The sequence below is a fragment of the Peromyscus leucopus genome, chromosome 14 (assembly GCF_004664715.2).
Source record: "Peromyscus leucopus breed LL Stock chromosome 14, UCI_PerLeu_2.1, whole genome shotgun sequence".
Lineage (NCBI taxonomy): Eukaryota > Metazoa > Chordata > Mammalia > Rodentia > Cricetidae > Peromyscus > Peromyscus leucopus.
In genome coordinates, this window is record NC_051075.1 from 38,437,328 (window position 1) to 38,451,417 (window position 14,090).

The 14,090-nt window shown below is 44.1% G+C and overlaps 1 protein-coding gene across 1 annotated transcript in view; it reads left to right on the forward strand.

Annotated features, from left to right (window-relative positions):
- The window catches only part of Frmd6 (FERM domain containing 6), a 240,067-nt gene that overhangs the window by 143,238 nt on the left and 82,739 nt on the right, over nucleotides 1-14,090 (forward strand). Inside the window, exon 3 of the mRNA XM_037210598.1 lies at nucleotides 3,037-3,111. The gene's annotated coding sequence lies outside the window, so the exon portion shown is untranslated. The remainder of the gene's footprint in view (nucleotides 1-3,036; nucleotides 3,112-14,090) is intronic.

The window sequence follows — 14,090 nt, forward strand, 5'->3', positions numbered from 1 at the left end:
ACTCTGCGTCATCCTTCTCCTTCCCCAGGTACCGCGGTACATTCTGCCCGTTTTGACTTCTGGTCACCACGAGCACTTGGTCCCCAGTCACAGCACAGCTGCTGTGTGCTGTGCTGAGGAGCCAGACTGACTGACTCCCCGGTCTCTTTGACTACACTTTGAGCCATCTAAGCCATAGAAACTCTAGGTAACGCCGGAGAAAGAAACAAGTGAACGGAAGCAAGTTGGCAATGCACAGCACACATAAGGCAGAGACAGGAACTGTGGTTTGCTGAAAAGTCAGAAATTTTCCCATCGACTTAGTTCTTCGTTTCTTCCTGGGAACACCTTGTGTGCTAGTCAAACACTGGAGTATAGGAAAAAATCGAGTGTCTTGGGGACTCTGAAGAGCATATAAATGGCAAATTGGACTTGTCGGTTTCTCAACTGTCCCCTCTTCATTCCTAGTTTTTAATATGTTGCCTTCCTAATAGTGAGATGGCCAGTAGGGGAAGTGTCATTCTGTTATAGTGTGTGTGTGTGTGTGTGTGTGTGTGTGTGTGTGTGTGTACATGAGTGTATCATTCTATTATAGAGTGTGTGTGTGTATAAGTACATGTGAGCTATCATTCTATTAGAGTGTGTGTGTGTGTGTGTGTGTGTGTACACATGAATGTATCATACTATTAGAGTGTGTGTGTAAGTACATGTGAGTGTATCATTCTGTTATAGTGTGTGTGTGTGTGTGTGTGTGTGTGTGTGTGTGTGTGTGTGTGTTCTGTTTCTGTGTCTTTCATGACATGAACTGTCCTGGGCTTTAGTTAGCTGGTGGATCAGAGCCCTAGGAACGCTGCTCCAGGACTCCACAGGGATGTTTTTCGCTTGCCCCTATAAACATTTTTACCCTTATAAACTTCAAGGCTGAGATAGCTAGACATCAGCATCAAATCTTTTACGCTCCATGAGTTAGTAAAATGAATTTTTAAAAATCCAAATTGGAGCTAAGGGAGGTTGGAAATTTTGTCTGGGATGCCAACTTGCCTGTTTAATACCGATCTTAAATGGTGATTCAGCCCAATCATGTACAAATTTAAAACTGCGTAATTAAACACATTAGGAAGCTTTTAAATGATCCAGGTAGAAGAAAGAAATTATGATGATAATAAAAGTTACATTGTACAGCTCGAAACCCAGAAAGACAGCTAACATCAGCTCTCCTGATTGCTGGAAGAGCCAACATTACCGTGATTTGACAGCACCATCATTGACTGCCTGCTCTATCTCAGGCATAATGCGAGGTTGGAGGGAAAACTTCACCAGCAAGATTGGTAGTTAGAACCCGTGTGTTAGGGGCAGAAATGAGAGGACGCTATCTATATCCTTCTTCGTTACAAATGAGCTCAGGAGAGCTTGAAGAATTTCTATTGTTTGCATTTTTAGAGAATCAGTGAAACAAAAACTGAAAACAGGACCTAGGATTTCTAATATTTGTAAGCCTGTATTTGTCCCATGGCCCATTTGGAATTCCCCTTTTATTTCTTTCTTTCTTTCTTTCTTTCTTTCTTTCTTTCTTTCTTTCTTTCTTTCTTTCTTTCTTTCCTTCTTCCTTTCTTTCTTTCTTTCCTTCTTTCTTTCCTTCTTTCTTCTTTCTTTTTTTTTTTTTAACATGATGGCTTGAAAACAGACATATTCTAGACAGGATAAAAGGCAGTGCCCGTACAACTCTTGCCTAAACTTTGGAACCGATTTCATTCAGTGTCGCATAAAGCTATTATTAAATGTGTATACATATAGTTTGTATATATAGCTACAATATATATATTATATATAATATATATATTGCTACAGCCTTCAATCTTTTAGCACCTCAGCAGAAACCTCATCACTCCAGCCGGAAGGGTATATACAATATTTATCCCTCATTCCAGGTCTTTGTAAAATATTCTTCCTTCCCTTTTTAGCTTACCCAGATCTTGCCTTCTTTAGGTTCACTACGGAGTCCCATTACATAGGAAGCCACCCCCAATCCACTCGTGTTAACTGCGTCCTCCTCCAAGTCTCTAGCACTTACTTTCAGAATCAGTCTTTACAGCATTTAATACTATTCTCCTCTCCTTTCCCCTCGACTGAATTATGAAACCCCAAAGAACAAGGCCCATGTCTTATTCTTTGGAATTGTCCTGTCCTAGGTTTTTCACTTGGCATTAAATATGCAAGATAAATATTTGTGTGTCCAATCCTTGGTGGTACTCCAAGGTCTGATGAGGAGAGAGATAGCACAGTGGAAAGAAAGAACAGGCATTCTGCATCCAACAGGGCTTTTTGACCTCCATGGCCCCCATTTTCTTCTTCGTTGTTGCCATGGTAGAGGCATGAGGCTTCTCAAATAAGCAGCAGGTACTGTGCCTTCTATCAAGAGGTTCTGGACCAATTGGCAACTGATTATGCACCAAGTCCTGGAAGATAATCATCCTCTTATGCACGAGTTTGCCAAATAGATTAATGTGGTCTTGAGGTATTTCTTATTCAGGGAAATAAAAATCATTGAGTAACATTATTTGAACTCAGGAGGAAAGAATCAGGGGAGGGAACACAGGAAAGCCTGAAGTTCCTGGCAGCTTTGCCTGTGTGACTTTTTCTCTTCATCATTAGGATCAGGACTAGGGTGAGTGCAGCACAGGTCATATCTTCATGAGGAAAAGGTTTCCAGAGATCTCGTCCTGCCGATCATTCATTCACTGTCAGGATTTATCGTTCTCCCCCAAGCTACTCCAGTCTGATGTCAAATTAAGACAAGGACCTCTAAGACACATCAAAGGGAGATCTTAAAGGAACCTGCCGTGTGAGCATTTACCTTGAGTCAAATGACCAGTTTGGGTGACTTAAAACCTATGCGGAGATGCCCTGTGGGATAATGGTCTTCATCTCCAATCCTTTGTCTTTCTGCAGTGAGGTAAATGCCAAAACCTTTGAACCACATGGAAGCCAAACAAAGCTGGTTCTTTACTGGTTCTAATTACCTGGTGCCCCAAATACAAATGGTCTTTTTCTTTTCAGTTGCACCTGTGATTTCCAGCAAAAGGAGAGCCTGAAGTGTTCTGGCTGACTTGAGAACCTATAGCTGGGCCATGGGTAAGTGCACTGGTTAAGACAGTCTGATGAACTGGCGAGGAATTGGTGTCGTGCTAAGATGCAGTGGGGGCTGGGAGGAGGATGTGCTCAAGAACAGAGGTCTACAAAGAGGCACCTTGCTGCCTTCTCATCTCTAAGAGTCATATTTCTTTGTCCTCTCACGGCCTCCCGTCTACAACGAGGGTGACTATTTCGTAAGACAGTTGTCATCCTGAGGTTTGGATAGATGCATCGGGTAGTGACAACGGGCAATGGCTTTAGGGTCAGGAAGGCCTGGGCTTGAATCCTGGTTGTGCTGTCGGCTATCCCCTTGAGCAGAGAACCTCTATGGGTCTCATCTGTAAAATGGGAATAATTGTTGCACCTACTGTACAGGGACATTGTGAAGATTAAGCAAGGTGCTGGGGCCATCGTGACTGCTTGATAATTAACAACCATAATTTCCCAAGGACTATAAGCTTCTTATAGTAAAAGACTCACATAGTTGAAAATCCCAATGATTTAGCTGCCAGGTAGGCTTGCGGGACCTTTTCAACTTTAAGTAGGTTTTAAGTAGGCTTCATTTGTATGCCAAATGGGCTGATACTTAGATGACTCACACAGTCTCTGACTCTTCTTTACCTGTCTTTGGAACTGCACCCACCCATGTGGGCCGGGAATGTAGCTTAGCAGTACAGCTCTTGCCACACATGGACAAGGCCCTGGCTTCAGTCCGCAGCAGAGCAAATAAACAAACAAACAAAACCCTGCACCCGTCAGTGCTGGGAGCAGCCGTCTGCGTGGTCTGGAGCTCAGTCAGACCTGGAAGGACTGAGAACGGACCGAGACTGGTGGTGCACACCTTTAATCCTGGCATTCGGGAGGCAGAGGCAGGAAGGTCTCTTCTGCGAGTTCCGGGGCATCCAGGGCTACACAGTGAGACCCTGCCTCAAAAAACCAAAAATCTGAGACTGGATGAAGTTGAAAGAAGACAGTATTAAACAATCCAGTCCTGAGCTAGAATTCATTCATGGTTCTTTGAGATCCTCAACCACATTTATTTCCTGCTGTATCATCAATCACAAACGAATAGTCACAGCCCCCAGCTTAGGTATATGTCTGTAAGACCCAGAAAGACATTTCACAAGCTCAAATGTGGCACACAGGGACCAAGCCTTGTCAGAAAGGCCTCTCCAGAGGAGACACTCCGGGGCACAGGTAGCTGAGGAGCAGCAGAGGAAAAAGAATGGACCATTGGAGATCATTATAAATCAAGCCAAATCAAAAGTAGGAGAGGACAGACAGAGGCTGTAGAGCCAAGACAGGAAGTGGCAGATGGGCATGTTGGGTGCCCAGTGCAGACCCTGTGGCCCCTGCCCTGACATCTCCGTGGCTGATGTTCATGACCAGAAGTGGCTTCTGGCCTCCTGCTCCCTGTTTCCCTGTGTCCTCTCTCTTTTCGGCTTTGTGGCCAAATCAGCTTGTTTTCCTGCTTTGCCCACGGATCTGTGCTTCGCCGAGTTGAAAAGCTGCACCCTGGCGCCATTATCCGCCGAGCTATAGACGGAAACCGTCCATTACCAGGAATACAAGCTCACGAGATTTCGCACTACCGTGACTGCTACATTTGATAAGAGAACGTTATGAATTATATAGCAGTAAGACATTCCAAACAACTTCAAGTACAGTTGTAAGGTCATAAATTTTAAATATGGAAATGTTCTAGGAACTTTTTAAGAGTTGCATAATCATCACCACAATCCAGTTTGGGAATGATTCCAACATTCCCCAGATAAGTCCCATGAGAGTTTCCCAGTCAGTCCTGTCTCTTATCCCAAGCCACAGGAAGGCTCTAAATACTTTGTTTCCATTGGTTTCCCATTTAATAGCATCATACAGTCTGTCTTTTATATCTCCCTCCCTTCACTGAGTACGATAGCTTTAAAGTTCATCCATGACATGTCAGCCATCGTTCCCTTTATTCTGAATAGATTTCGCTTTCCCTGCACCAAGGCATTTCCAATTGACATTGTTAATACTGCTAAGAATACTCATGCACGCAGGGCGGTGGTGGCGCATGCCGTTAATCCCAGCACTTGGAAGGCAGAGGCAGGCAGATCTCCATGAGTTTGAGGCCAGCCTGGTCTACAGACTAAGTTCTAGGATAGCCAAGGCTACGCAGAGAAACACTGTCTTGGGAAAAAAAATACTTGTACAGGTCTTAGCGTGGGTATGTTTTCATTTCTCTTCATTCCCAAGAACGGAATGGCTGGGTGATATCATAAATTTAACTTGTTAAGAAACTGCCGAGTTGCATTCTGGCGTGAAAAGAATCCCCCATTCCCACCAGCCTTGTCTGAGGGGCCCAGTTGTGTCATAGCTTCGCGTGTCCTGGTGTCTGCTTTTTCATGACAGTCGCACGGTGGGGTCATAAGGACCGCACAGGGACACACAGCCATTCATCAGCTTGGAGCCACACAGGGAGAAAAGGTGTGTTTAGTGAGACACTCGGAACAAAGCGGGAGAAGAGACCTAGAGCTTGTGGCAGATGCTGGAACGAGGTGCTGGCGGCAATCTCCTTCCCCCAGCCAACTGGGCAGTTGCTCCTCTCTCCCCAAGACCTGCTTTGTTCCTAGAAACTGAGGTAGGGCCTTCCAGGATCAGCCTCTCATAGCCTGTGTTGGTATTTTAAAGAAAACAAGCAGAATCAAAGAAATCGTTTGTTCTTGATTTTCCTCTCAAAATGATGAGATTGGATCAAAGTTTGACATGCCAGGTGGGGGAAAAAGAAAACAAAGGGGCTCACTGTTCATTAATTGCCCACGTGCCAGGTCTGAGATGAACATTTCCATATTTTACATCACAAAACTCACCAACCTTAAGTTAGTTTTACAATCATCACCCTACAAGTGAAGAACCACAGGCCCAGAGAGGTTGAGTAAATCACAAAGGGTCACACAGCAGGTGAGGGTAAGAGCCAAGCCTCCACCATTTAGTTCCACGCTGGATTTCACTATGCCAAGAACAAAGGAACAGGGCGGGATTTTAATGGAAAGCGCACATAAATGTCAGCTAACAGGAACTCCGACTCCAAGCTTTTCAACTGCCAATCATGATCCCCCCTGTGTGCAGCAATTATCTCGTGGCGCAGGGCTTCTCGCCTGCACACTCTGGTGCAGTGCACGATGCAGAGTTCAAGCCCTGGGGCCCGAGGGTCTGTCCAGCTGGCTCCAGGAAGAACGTGGAGGAGTGGGATTCCTGAGTGCTGAAAAGACATTTTCGTTTTTCTCCCGGCTAAGAAAAGATCGTTCACTCCGAGTCCTTGCCTAGGACCTTGCCACAGAGTCATTTTTACCACCCAAGGTGAGAAACAGGGAGGCTCCAGAATTAAACTGGTACATTTTTTTTTTTTCGTAATAGTTCTGCATCCCTCGGGTAAGAGGAATTTTTACTGATGTCACTACCACCCACGACCACCTGGCATCTCTGCGTGGTGGCTCCAGAAGAGGGTGCAGAAGGGGTGTTTTGTACAGAAGGAGCTATGGGGCCCTCTCGGAGAAGGCATCCGTTATCTGTAGGCTGTCTAGTTCCATTGGCTCGCCTGTTCCTTACAGAATCAAGTCAGGAGCTGTTCCTGCTTAGTTTGAGATTGTGAGACAAAGGATGGAAGACAAGACTATGAATCATATATTAGGAAGTGACTTTTTCTAGTTATTACAGCCTACACCAATTTCAGTAATGGAGGATTACTTGTATGTTAGCAATTCAGTCTTTCCATGTTAGGGCTTTTTATTTAAATCCCAACTCCAGCGGGATCCTGCTCCTTGGCTCATCTCAGGTAATTGCTAACACTTAGCATCGAATGGATATAAAACTACTAGTTAACACCTGGGGCCTAAGGGTAAGAGGAAGGACTGGACAGAAACTTCAAGTTCTCCTGAACCAACTGTGGAGTTAATAAAGGCAGTGATGTGGCATAGATCAACCTGTTCCCAAACTGTGTTTCAAGAGATGCTCTGTGTGGGCTAGACAGCCCCAACTCCATTAGAAGTTTGAGGAACACTGAGTGGATGTCTTTGTTGAGTACCAAAGTATACACATTCTTGGCCATTGAACCATCTCTCCAGACCCCATGATAAAGTTCAAATGCTGATCTATTAGCCCCAAATCTAAGAAATCGAATTCACTGGAGCTTGGGCTGGGAGGGAGTCTGCTATTATCTTACTCTCTCTGTCTTCTCCTCCCCTCCCTCTCTTTCTCCACCTTTCCAGGGTTTTCTGGTTGGGCACACTGAGGTTGAGGTCGCTTCTAGACTGCTACAGGTTTCATATATATGCAGCCATCACAGTCTGGGCCCACATCAGGAGCCCACAAAGCAGTGACGTCAGCGTGTGAGCTAGCCAGGACATAACAAAAAGCCTCTCGGTTATCCAGATGCGCAGAGTGAGGTCGCCGAGGCTAGCTCTCCGATCAAGCACCTCCCTGAACAGGGAAATTTAACACGGCTTGTTCCTACTGATTAGTTCTGATGTGTTTGCTGCTTGTAATACAAACACAGCTGCACATCTTTGAATTAAAAAACGAGAAAGTGCGTAATTATTTGCCTTAATTAGAAGGTAGCCATAGAATGATAATAAAAAGCAATGGTGTGTGTTTTCACAAGTAAAGCATGTTAAATCAAACGGTATGCAAAATAACGCTAATCAATTTTCACACATGTACCTAAAAACATGCTCCTGACAGGGAACTGAACTGCTTAGAATTAACAGTAGAGTGGTTACGCGTTCCGCACGCAGAACCACTGTCAACCTCCAAAAGCACAGGAAGCTGGAGCATTCTGACACACCTTCTTAAATTTTGGGGGGTTCCCCCCGCCCCATTTTATTTTTATATATCTTTAAATGAATGTAGGGGGTGGACAGAGAAATCCAGCAAATGCAGTCCATGCTATGAGTTCAATCTTCTGCATTCTTAAAAATCTGTATCGCCATATTTATGAAACGTCAGAGCAGAAGACTTATTGACTAGGTGGCATGGGGCCCTGGTTCAGCCCCCACTGCTACAAGAAGAAAGCAAAACAAAAATGAAACAAGAGAGAGAGAGAGAGAGAGAGAGAGAGAGAGAGAGAGAGAGAGAGAGCGAGCTAGCTCATGCCTAAGCATAACAGCTTGCATGACCTGAGCAAAGTGGGTTAAAAGGGTTAGCGCCGCGGCCTACGCTGTAGATGCTCAGTATTATTCAATATATGTACGTGGGCTGTTTGGGCTTTTCTGCATTGAAATGAGTACAGAACCACACTGAATACACAAGTACATTTTCATCCAGTGAAATAATACGTAACTATTTCTTTAAAATGCTTGTCTCTTGCCACCTGAAGTCCTATGGAATACCACACAGAGCCTTCCTAGTGCACCTTGGGAGACACCAGTCTGACTTGAGTGAAGCAAGAGTGAATACACAGCTCCTTTGCTCAGAGGGGAGACTGGGAGAAACTCTCCCCTCAAGGAACAGGACTGTGCTGTAATGTGTGTGTTTGTCCGACCCGTACCTAGCATGCATGGTGTCTCAGCCATGTTGGGCACGCAACGAGGATCTGCTTGAATAAATGAGGGACTGTTTATCATATCTCCGAATTATCTCGACTCCCCTAGTCCCCAAACCAATTATTTGTCAAGGTGAAGGCTTTAATCAAAGCTCTTAGCCTAAGAAAATTAAATTGCTGGGCTTGGCCCCTTTTGTAGGAAATGCACAACTCATGAAATCCAAATGCTCTTGAGAAATCTGGACACGTTTCATTTACCTTTTTTTTTCCTTTTCTTAAAAACAAAGGGAAAATTTAAAGATTAATTTATTAGCTTTTATCAAAACAAAATGAAAAACCCTAGAGAAAAAAAGTGGAAAATCGTCTCTCCTGAATCTGGAGGTAACCAGTAACTTAGTGTAGCTGAAAGAATGCCGTGAGGAAAACTGGAGACAGGTCTTGGCACATTGGTTGTCCCTAACCCAGTAAAGTCACCTCATTGCTTTTCACGTACAAAATGAAGATGTTAGCTGATACCTGCAAGCTTCCTTCAGGTCTGCAGACAGTCAGTTTCCTGCTATCCTTGGAGCAAGGACTAGCCTGTGCTCTGCCGTAAGCTCAGCTCCTTTGCCAGCACCGTCTCGAGGGAAGTCTGCCTATGTCCTGCTCTTGGGCCCAATGACATCAAAAATGACGGAAACCTAGCCACTGGCACACAAAATCCTCACTTGCCTGGTGAGGTTTTGTGTAAAGTATTTGGGAAAAAAATTCAAATGTTCTTACTTTCTTTAATGTTTTAATTTTTTTTTTCCTGTGGGGCAGCATATTTTCGCTGTAGAGACTATAATCTCTTCCATTGACCATTTGGGTTTGAATTTGGCTTTAGTTTTAGGTAGAGGGCTTCTCTATGCCATAGGTAACTTTACCTTTTCAACATTATTATTATTAAACTAGAAAGTACTCTCTGATGAGTTTGTTAGGAGACTTAAAAAAGTAAAGGAAAATACTTTAGTACCTGATCACAGTGATCAACTGATAAAGCCCCATAATTGACCCTTTCCATAGTCCCTTTATCTAGAAAAACAGTATTTTTTCTGCTAAACTACCATAAGTTCTGTTACTTTGGGCCGAGTATGGTGGGATGCACCCGTAATCCCAACACTTTCTAGGTAGCCACAGGAGAAGCAAAAGTCAATATCCTCCTCTACTACCACTAGGTAATAGAGCTTGAAGCCAGCGTGGGCTACTTGAGACCCTGTCTCAAAACAAAACAAAAAACAAAAACGCCAAACCAAAACCCACTCCTTTTAGGTTGATTAAGCTTTTCGTGTTGTCCAGTTTGCATGCCTTTTGTGGGAAGTGTGGAGGGCAACGGTAGATCACTGACTGACAGCTCTCCCCAGCCCTCTCTGGAAGACCAGAGCCTTCTTCGGCGAACCAATCTTTGGCTTGCATCAACTCATCTGCTTACCTCGGTACCTGTTCTGTCTGGCTTTGTACCGTGGTCCATTATATTTCCATCAGAGAAGTCACTGCATGAAATGCTGATTTGTACCGAGGGTGGCTCCGAAAGCCCTTCTATTGGCCGATATCTTCGTGTTTTGGAAGCTACAGGAGATATATCTGTGGTTTAAAACTATAAAGCGTGACTTGGTATGGTAGGGTCCAGTTTGAGGCCCTCAAGGTTAAAATGTGGGAAGTGATACCTGAAACCTCTCTCAGCGTGACAAGGTCACGTGCTCATTTACATGCGTGTTGGAGTTCTATGTCCCCCATGTACTCTGGGAAGGAAGCAGCCGAGAGTTCATTCCCAAGAGAGCTGAGAAACAAGAGTAAGACGGGACAACTGTAGGGAAGAAAAGTCCGGATTCATTTGGAACCATTTTCCCACACTCATAAATACCATAATAGTAGATACATTTCACATTTAAAAATAAAATGTCACTTATTCATTGAAGTGATTGTCCAGAAATTCTTCTTGTATGACTACGCTTCCAATTTAAGGTCAAGAATAAACATTTTAAGTAGAAGCTATTACATCAAAATCCTTTCAAGCCTGACTTGACTAATTAATTGATGTGCTCCAGCTTAACATGTAAATGATGTCAAATATGTCATAAGTCATTCCTTTATTTTAGGAACATGGCTTTGCTATAAATATAAATGTATTTTTGAAGCATAACAAGAGTGATAACACTGTCCGGAAATAGTGTCTGAGCTAAAGCAAATGGCATGCCATCAGCAGCAGAGAGCAGAAAAATTCACAACTGTTGGCCACCACAGACTTCCAGGGCAGTGTATACTAGGGAAATAGAAGTTCAGAACAAGAAAAGTTTGTCTCTCCTCACCCCCTCACCCCCCATCAATCAGCAGGACCAGTCACAACACTAGAGGGATTTCATCTGAAGTTACAGCAAGTAGTAAAACTAAAGACTACATTCAGATGCGGATGTCTTCTCATGTCCATGATCGTAATCCGTGCATCCGGCCAAGTTTTCTTCACAGCCCTTCCAACCCAGCCCTCCCCACTCAAGTCTCTCAGAAGATTTCAATAGTTGTCTCTTCTTCTTCTTGAGTTTTGAGGGCATTCATGAATCCTCCAAGATGCTAAGAGCAGCAGGGTTGTCTGTAAAAAGTAGAAAATTTGCCAAGTTCAATCCAGGCTCAATGATTAGAGGGGCCGGGATGGCCTGGCAGCCAAGGCCAGGGGAGGAACGGATGCTCGCCTTCGCTCGGCCTGGCCTGTGAGCCTCCAGAAGAGGGTGGTTCTGCATTGCTCACATTCTTGCTGGAGACTCTCATTGCTGGGCCACTTCTCTGGGAGCCACAGCTGGCATCAGAGGCTCTTGTCACATGTGGGATTTTACCACACGGCTCCAGCAATGCGACACAAAACCCGAGGGACTGACGGCGCTGACTGAGGGACTGACTGACAGTTTTCCATCTGCAACTTGAACATTCAAACTCTCTTGCCCTGTGTGTGTGTGTGTGTGTGTGTGTGTGTGTGTGTGTGTGTGTGTGTGTCTGACATGTAGTAACTGGAGGTTTTTGAGAGCACAAAAGCTGAGTTCCAAATAGAATGCCGAAGGGTGTGGCAACTTGAGAGCTCCAGTCTGGTCCTTTCTTTAATCCCTTCCCATCAAGACCCAGGCAAGCCTGAGATGTCACAGAGGAAGCTCTGCCTAGTGACTCCTTCTTGCCAAATGGCCTCCAGTGACTCTTTGTAATTATTATTAGAGAGGTCCACCCATTGGAAATGGGCTGAGAGTCTCTCCCCAGCCCTTCCTGTTCCATATACATACGCGGGTTTAAATCAGTGAGTGGGCACACACCTTGGGTAGTTTCCCCTGTATTCTGAGGCATGGATTGCTGTCTGAAATCCCTACACTCAGTGTCACCTATGATCTCAATTAAAAATAGGTGTTTCCATTGTACAGACAGAATTGTTCTCTTTTCAAATTACTCAGGCATTCAATTACTAATGAGTTATTCAATTTGGGGTGATTTGCTTATGTCTTGTTTCCTTATTTGTAAAACAAATATATGATGGTACCTATCTCATACCATTGCTGTTATGACTAAAGAAGACCATACACTTAAACTTGGCACAGGCTTTAAGACACAGTGAATGAGCGTAAACGATCAGCTGTTACTTATAAACGCAACACATTCCTAGAAGCCCTTACCCTTGTCATTCACTCAACAGACCACTTTCTAGCCACGCCCCCTTGTGTCTATTTACCTATGAACTGTCTCCTTCCAAAGTTCATAATGGGGAGAACAATAGGAACGAAATACATTCATTTACACAGGTACACCGGTGTAAAAGATATACATGTCCAGCGGCCTACGTCAAAAGAGAAAACTTCCCGGAGTGGGAAACAGTGGGATGCTCATCTATCCTGCTCGGTCTATATTCTCAGCTTCAGCATATTTATCAAAATGTTAATTAAGGCTCTGTTCGTTTATACATAATCAGATTGATGTGGCAGTTTCTAGGGACCAAATGCAATTACGCTATTCACCGGGACACTGGTAGTTTCCGCTTCATTATCTTTAGTTGAACAGCTTCTTACCGCCCAAATTAATAATCAATTTTGATTATTCTATTCACATCCCAGGAAATTAAAAATAGACAACCCTTTCTCAACCTGACTTGGCTGCAATGACGTCAATGCCCTTATTGTGGTAAAAAGATTACTAATCGCGTCTTAACACATTCCCCTTCTCCTGCCTACAGGTTTTACTCCCTGGAAGGGGGTGGGAAAGCTGTGCTGCCTGCAGCGTTTTCAAGCTTCAGATTGAACACTGCAAAAATCTTGACTTCATGTCAAACTTGCTTCGGCATCAGCCTCAACAAGCCGACTACCCATGTGGTCACGCATGGCTGTCACAATCACTTGGAGTTGGTCGCAGCTCTTTTAAATCAAGATTTGCAGCCTTGTCGCCAGTTCTTACGGGGTTCAGATCCACTGCCAGATTCAGGAACTACTGTCAAGAAGAAATCAGCTCATACATCTAAGTGGGAATCAGACAATATTTTTACAAGACGGTTTGTTCCCCTTTTTATAGCTGTTCTTGGGTTTTGCTTTCATGGGATCTCCAACATACTTAAGTATATAACATTTATAGTCTTTATCATACATGATAGAGATATGAGTCACAGTGGAAATTTAGAGCTAAGGGAGAGTATTAGTCAATAACAATGTGATCAGTATAATTTACATAGTCAACTTTAGACAGCTCTCAGTCATTTCAGAGTTTAATTTTAAATGATTGGGGATACGGCTCAATGCTAGAGTGTTTGCTTGCCATATACAAGGTCCTGCATTCAATCCCTAGAAACAAATAAAAACCAAGGTTAATGTTTATGTATTTAGTGGGGGCTACAGACTGTTTGATCTATGAAATACATCTCTGCCAAGCCACTGTGTGGGTCCCAAAAACGTGGGCTTCACCTTCAGTGGCTCTGTTCCAAGCTTCCTGAAGGCTCACTCATGGTCCCCAGATGGATCCCACCCCCACCCTAGAACATAGGCACACAATTCTGCTGACATTTACCTTCTAGATCAGTGATTATCAACTGGCGGTGAAAATTCTTCATTGCAGATGAGGTCCTCTGCACTGTATAGGGTGTTTATCTGTATCTCAAACCTCTACCTGCTAGCCTGACCACTGCCCTTCTCCTCTCCTCCCTGAGGGCTAAAAGCACCTCTCTAGACATGGCCAGTGTTCTCTGGGGACAAAATTACCCTCTGCATAAGGACCACCAGAAGTGGCAAAATATGAACTTGAAGATTCCTTTGTGTCCCATGTTTCAGGTGTTGAAATGCCTTCAAGGCAAGAAATCCTTCCATAATGGCAAACGGTTGCTTCCAGAATGTTCTTGAGTCTGAAATGAGGAGAGCAGGAGCTACAGGGATTTGACCACTGACATATGCAGCTTTTTATTAACAGGCAGGCAGGAAGATGACACTTT